The 7,278-nt window shown below is 47.3% G+C and overlaps 1 protein-coding gene across 2 annotated transcripts in view; it reads right to left on the bottom strand.

The window, feature by feature from the left end:
- Positions 1-3,996, bottom strand: part of HNF4G (hepatocyte nuclear factor 4 gamma) — a 115,134-nt gene extending 111,138 nt beyond the window's left edge. Inside the window, exon 1 of one of the 2 annotated variants that reach the window (XM_070481018.1) lies at positions 3,669-3,996. The gene's annotated coding sequence lies outside the window, so the exon portion shown is untranslated. The remainder of the gene's footprint in view (positions 1-3,668) is intronic. The other variant, XM_044765901.2, reaches the window with a different exon arrangement.
- Positions 3,997-7,278: the final 3,282 nt, after the last annotated feature.

Consider the following 7,278-nt stretch of genomic DNA (forward strand, 5'->3'; position numbering starts at 1 on the left):
ACTTACTATAAATCAAGCAGTGTTTTAGATGCATTATCTCATTCTGTCACAACAACAATGCGTATCAGGTGGTGCTCACTATATGCCAGGCATTGTTTTCACGTTAACATACATAATCATCATCCCAATCCTATGCCATGGGTATTATAATTAGATGCACTTCAAAAATGGAGACACTGGGCCTCAAAGAGGTTAATTCACCCAAGTCCCCCTGTGTTCCCCTTTTAGTAAATAGCTGGGCAGGCATATAAACCTCCCTATGTGATAACAAAGCCTTCTCTCTTGGCTTATGCGCCATGAGCTCGTCATCCTCAAAGACCTTCACATCCCCAAAGTGTTAAGAGAATCAAGTAAAAAAGAAAAAAGATGAACCCATGCATTCTCCAGAAAACCGTCTTGATAAAACCAAAGGTTTTCACAGCAACACAACAACAGAGGCTATGCGCTAATTCTCCCACGTAGACGGCTATTGTGTAATCATATATTAAATACAAGGCAGGAAGTATAGGCAGATGCGTTCTTTAAGGTGTACCCATAATGAACGGGCAAGATAGTACTGAGTTCCAAAGGTACTTAAATAAACAACCCAATATGTACACATGTAGCTCCCGATACAGCAGGAGCAGAGGTGCTACTAGCCCTTACGGGCGTTTTGCGACCTAAAAAGTGCCTTCCCCGGGGAACACCCAGACAAGAGCAAAGGTTCATGGCTTGACCTGTGGGGTCGGGTCAAGGTTTCAGTCCTCGCTTCCCCCTCAGCTGGGCACCCCTGTGCAGTGAGCAGCCCATGACCACGTGGAACAGCTATGGTTACGCTCATGGCCTAGAGCCACAGTGCCTGGATTTGAATCCCCAGATTTATCCCCGTAGATGTGTGACCTTAGTCAAGTTCTTAAATTTCTGTCCACTTCACTTTCCCATCTGAAACGGGGAAAATATTAGTATGAAGTATACAAATTTACTTAAAGAATCTAAAAGAAACAGTACATATAAATGGTTTACGACAGTACGTAGGACATATTCAGGATTCAGCGAGGATTAGCTAAAATATATGTATTGTTAACATTAAAATCACAATAGCAACTACTAGGCACACCACTGTCACTTATTTGCAATATAGAAATTCTCACTTATCATGCGTCAGTATCTCTAGCCATTCAGTAAATGGATAGAGAGTAACTAATGCAGTGACAGCTTTTATAAGCTCAAAATAAGACAGTATTTTGAAATGCATTTAATTTTCTTTCCACTTCAATATATTTCTTATGCGAAATTCTCAAACTCTTCAAATCAGATGTTTCAAGACTGGTTTATATAATTTCCAGATATTTTTTCTTTGGTTTTTTTTTTTTTTTTTGAGGAAGATTAGCCCTGTGCTAACATCTGCTGCCAATCCTCCTCTTTTTGCTGAGGAAGGCTGGCCCTGAGCTAACATCCATGCCCATCTTCCTCTACTTTATACGTGGGACGCCTACCACAGCATGGCTTTTGCCAAGCGGTGCCATGTCCGCACCCGGGATCTGAACCTGCGAACCCGGGCCACCGAAGCGGAACGTGGGCACTTAACAGCTGTGCCACCAGGCCACACCCATTTCCAGATATTAAACTCCAATAATAAGAAATCAATTTTCAACAATCAGACGGGCAACATTCGAAACACATCATTATTATCCACTGTTAGCAAGAGCAGGGTAAATATCCTGTGGGTACTCAGGAAGACTCTCTTTACAATGTCTATCAAATTCAAAGAGAACATCCCCCTGGAACCAGCAATTCTTTTCTCAGAATAAATCTTCTGTAGTACTCTCGCAAGGATAATGTACACAGATATTCACTGACTCACTGATTGTAATAGTAAGAAATTGGAAAATTCAAGTGAAGATTCTGGGGGATATCGGCTGGCTATATTGTGCAGACACATCAAAAAAGGAATCTTCACATATTGACAGAGAAATTTTTCAAAACCATTAAGTGAAAAATAAATTTTGAAACACTGATCTGCTATGAAGCATTATTCAAGTTTTTGAAATAATGAAAGAAAAATTCCTGTGGTTCTACACACGAAGGGACATAAACGCAACCATCCATGGCGGGTACACATGCGGAGTGGAATAGAGAAAGGGGTTCACTTTATATTTTGCTATAATTTTCAAGTTGCTTTTGGAATTCATAGAGATAACAAGAAGTTTCAAAAGAAACAGGGAACTCAAAAATAAATACTTATTTGCATGCGGGTATTAAAAAAAATCTTAGCAATCCTCAAAATTAACTTGTGGTGTCCTATATGCTTATAATCATAATTGCAGAATAAAGTGCTTATGAGGTCTTAATAGACACACTTTATTTAGTAAAAAGATTGTACTACCTTCATAAAGCATGTTGAGAAAAATTCCATATTTGTAGGCCTGTAAACGGAGCTCAGGAGGAATGAGAAGAAGAGAACAAATGGCTCTCAATTTCCACTCCACTTTGAAAAGTGAAAAACCAGTCTTTACCACCACTGTCACCTCCCTCTCCCCCACCCTCCCCCAAATGGTACCAGAGAGGAGCCCAACTCTACTTGGCCACTGACTTCAAACGCGCAGTAAATACACCATGTGGCTTGACTGAGAGCGTCCACAGACGAGGAAAATAGAGGGAAATGTAGTGAGAGGGTGGGGACAGCAGGATTAGCATGGAACAATGGTGATAGCTGGAGGGGAAGAATGTTTTAATGATGAAGAAAGAGAAGATACATGTAAAATGAATGGAAAAGCTAGAGAAAGCAACAAAACAAAAATAGGAAATGCTGCTATCAATAAGGTGTTTAGTTTTCTGGACATCCCGTTAATTTTAGAGCTGCTATATTCCGCACACTCTAGCCCTTGAAATGGAAGTTTACTGAAGATGGTTTGCATGGTAGACAGGGGTCCTCTGTTTTGAGCAAGCTTTAGAAACACAGCATATCAGGTATGAAGCACATTTTATACTCAATTCAAAGATCTTGTCACGTGCTGCCTTATTCCCGTTAGACATGGAATGGCTTAACTGGCACACTGTTTTAACAACTTCCAAAGGACATTTCTTCCCAAAGGAAGCTAAAATGGTTTAAAGAGAATGATATATGTGTATGTATATATGTACTTGATATATATATATATGAATGAACATATTATATTCATAGGTCTCCCCGAGCAGTATAACCAGACGATGCCCACTCCCAAAGTGTATCTACGAGAGAAGCGACAGAAGCTGAGACTGGAGCAAAGCCTTGGGGTGATGCTCCAGGACCAAGCCCCTCCCCACGAACCTCTGCTGTCCAGAGCTATCCAGACGCCCCAGCCTTGCCCCAGGCCACAGAAACACTTCACCAAAGCCCCCAGAGACCCGGCCACCACGTGACCCGCCGACACACACCAAAGCTTTCTCTCCCGAACAAATCCAACTTTTACTTTACTTTTCCTGGGCGAAAGCTTTGCGCATGCCCCCCGCCGCCTCTCCTGCAGCCCTTTCTTCTGCCCTCCAGCGCAGGCTGCGGGAGGCCTCGAGGTGTCTGCTTTCAACCCTGCCTGGCCTGGGGGTCCTGAAGCTCAGCCCCTGCCGGGCGGGCGCCCCTCCTTCAGCCGCCTGAGGGGGACGCAGACTCCTCCCGCGCGGCCCCGGGCGCGGGGCGCGGCCGGGAAACTTACCTGCGCGGAGCGGCTCCCGGAGCTCCCGCGTCGCCGTCAGCCGCGCGGCCGCCGCAGCATCGCCAGCAGCCGCCGCAGGGCCCCCGCCCGCCCCGGCAGCGCTGTCCTGTGCCGCACTTTTCCGAGCCTGGGAAGTCGGCGGAGGGCTCGGAGGTGGGAGGTGGGGGTGGAAGGTGGGGGTGGGGCTGGGCGATCGGGGAGCGGAGGCTTGAGGATGTTGTTTGTTTGTTTGTTTGTTTTTCCCGATCCCTAGCAAGAGACTTTAGACCATATGCTGGGAGAATATGAGCTTTGCTCAATGGCGGCAAGGCACAGGCCTGACTCGTACAGTCCGATCGATTTACTAAACAAACTGAAACGTGGGTGGGGATGTTAAACAGTAACCAGCAGCTTCAATGAAAACTGAAAGCAGCGAGGCCGCCACCGCTTCGGCGCGCTCATTTCCCAGTTCCCAAGGCCCCAGGGCGACCGGCGCGCGGGCCAGCAAGTCCCCAAACCTCGGCCTCTGCGGGCCCGAGCGGCTCTCAGGGGCTGCCCGGAGGCCGCCAGGCGGGAACGCCACCTGCACGCGGCTTGACCATTTGCAGCCGGAGTCGTCTCGCTCCCGCCTCCCGCACCCCGAGGAGCCCCGCCAGGGTCCCCACCCACGGCCGGAGGCCCAGCGCGGGCCGGCGGCGCCGGCACCGTCCCCCGCCCCCGCCCCGGGTCCCGTCTGGTCTAGGCCAGTGGCAACCCGGGGGCAGTGCGTTTGGACAGCGGTGGCGGAGACAAACCTGCTGATCGCAGAAGGCAAATATAATTCCGAGCCAATGAGGTCCAGAAAAAGGCCGGAAGTATTGTTAAGGGGAATTAAATAGGTTCCTAGGAACAGCACTGCGGCCACACCACTAGCGGAAAACCATTTCATTAAACCGCACTTTGGGCCGCTGAGGTTAACTTCTGCACTGACGCTGTGACCACTTAGCAAGAGCTCCAGGAAGAAAGAGGAGACTCCTTTTCCGCCCGCGGCCAACCCAGCCACCTGTGGCTTCAGTCATTTAGCAGCTTTACATTTGTATCTGATAGAAGCGTCCTTTCTCCCTCCCATACCCTGGGCCCCTTCTCAAGCTCTAGACTTCGAGAAATGATGCTCTGACCCATCCAGAGACGCGCGGGTCAACTCGATCAGGCTTTGTTAACCAAACGATATAGCGTGAAGTCGTGGCTTTTGAAAACATCTCAACAATTTAACTTCGTGGTTTCAGGAATGAGTGACTGCAGGTCAAACAAGTAATTATCCTCAGGAGATAAATAGTTACTTAATCCGTAAGGTTTTTCTTTTCCGACCAGGGGGTTGGTGGTTATTTTAAGACTGTAATGACAATGCCAGGGAGATCAAAGGGTTGGTATCTTCTCTTTTGCTCTTTAGATCGGGTTTACTAAACTTTCTCGGTTTCCTCCTTCTGAATCTCTTGCTGAAAGGCTCTTTTAAAAACAAGCAGTTGGTTGTTTTAGAAATCTGAACAAAGGGGAGAGATCATGTACTATTTTCTTTAAATCGACCTTCTTGAGAAAAAAACATTCTTTGGGTCCTTGCTGCCCATGCGGTTTGCAAACCTGTGTCACGAAAGTGGTCTCTCTCCAGGTCGCCTTCTGGAAATCCTCCAGAGACAACTGAAGCGGAAGAGTAACAATTAATGGGCTTTATTTATTATGCAAATCTTTCATACCTGTCTTGTTTAAAGATCACCTGTCGACATTCCCTTTAAAAATATTTCCACATACTTGGATAATGAAGGTCGTCTTACTATATGCCAAAATATAAATATATTCCCATAACACATAAATAATTCCCATAAAATGCTGAAAGTCTGAAGACAGAAATTCTCCATTCCCTTACACGGAAGCTTTAATGCCACCTGACGTCTGTTGTGCCCAGCAGAGAAACCATATTTTAATTCAATAGTCTCAGTTTAGGTATGTCACTCTTAACCTCGATGTCAGTGGGTTCAGTTTTGGATAATCACCTCATCATCGATGTGTGGTAGGTTCCCTGATCCACCAGCAAACGACGGTCGCATGTTGTGTGTGCAAAATTATCTTGGCACAACACGTAGAAACTTTGCCAGAGAATTTTTGACTGGTGATGAGAGAAATGGTAGTACATTCAAGGAAGTATAAACTCGGTTAAGACTTATTCATTATCTAAAGGAAGCATTGCATTTGTTCCACTAAGAGAAATATCTGAGAGTTTATGTAACACTGCCAGTCCTTCCGCTCCGACAGCAAGAAGGGAGTGGTTCCAGATGACTAAATAAATAAATAGACAGAGAAGCGAAGTTAAGTGCTAAAGGAAGGTGTGAGGAGTTGTCTGGACAGTTTTTACTAGATCAACCAATGCCAATTGACCAAGGTTTAGAGCATCACTTATATTGTTCCTGTAACTAATTTATTACGATTCTTCATGGCATGGGTTTATGATGCTGAAAATGAAAACTGTGCTCTAAGGAGAGCTGTCTTCTGATGCATTGTGGTGGGGTGGGGCACGATGAGAAGGAAGAGATCAGGATAATTTTTTAGGGAAAATGTCACAGAAGATATGAAGTTCTGTTTCAATAGTTAGTGTTTAGGGGGAAATTATACACATATGTATTTAGGTCACATCTGCTCTTTTAACCTAAAATTAAACACAGAAAATGTGGCGTCAAAAACACCTTTACTTCACTTTCCTGTTAAATGTATCATTTAGCCTGTGCTTTTTGCTTTCCGCTTTGTTCATCTGTTTTACACCATTTTTTCTTCTTCTCCTCAAGGCCACCAGATCGTCTTGATAAGAATTCCAGGTTTTCCCCTCGAGCGGTTCTGATACTATCAATTAAAAGCAATGGCCTTGGGCAGAGCGCTCAGGAGGTGGGGAGTGCGCGGGCAGGCGCGCAGAACCTCAAGAATAAAGGTATTCCAGGTATAAGCACCCAAAGAGACCCTCTTTCCCATGGGCAACTCCACGCCCCTCGCCCTACATCAAACCATCACAGGACGCGAGCGGGAAGTGTCCTCTCCGCGTCCAGGCGCCCCACCTCTCTGACCTGGCTACGCACGGGATGCTCCCGGATCACCGGCGCGCCCACACTGGAGCCGGCCACCGCCCGGCGCGGGCGCAATGGATGGCCATCACCGCCCACCCTCACGCACGTTTGCGCGCAGGAGAAAAAAAAAGAAAAAGATCAAAAACTCATACAGTTCTCCACCTGCCGGTCCTTCCTGGATTTGGGCCGAGCCCGGGGACCCCTTCCAAGCCTATAAAGTCTGTGAAGGACCGCTGGCGGGAAGCGGCCCCGGGGACTCAGGTGAAATGAGTCTGGAGCTGCGCTCAGCGCATCCTCGAACTGGCCCGTGGGGGCTGTGTTTGACCCTGGGGGCGAAACTACGGGTAAAGCAGCCTCCGCCAGAATTTCAAAAACTCCCTGCAGGCCACGGAATGTTTTATGCATCAGAAAGGAAGGCCGGGATTCAGGTCACTGGGACTGGAAGCCGGGGAAGGGCTCGGCCAGCAGGGCGGGGGGTTGGGGGGGAGGGCAGGCGGGAGCAGCCTGAAGCCATCCAGGCCTCCCGTGCGGGGCTGCGGGCTTTT

Source organism: Equus asinus, chromosome 12 (genome assembly GCF_041296235.1).
Source record: "Equus asinus isolate D_3611 breed Donkey chromosome 12, EquAss-T2T_v2, whole genome shotgun sequence".
Lineage (NCBI taxonomy): Eukaryota > Metazoa > Chordata > Mammalia > Perissodactyla > Equidae > Equus > Equus asinus.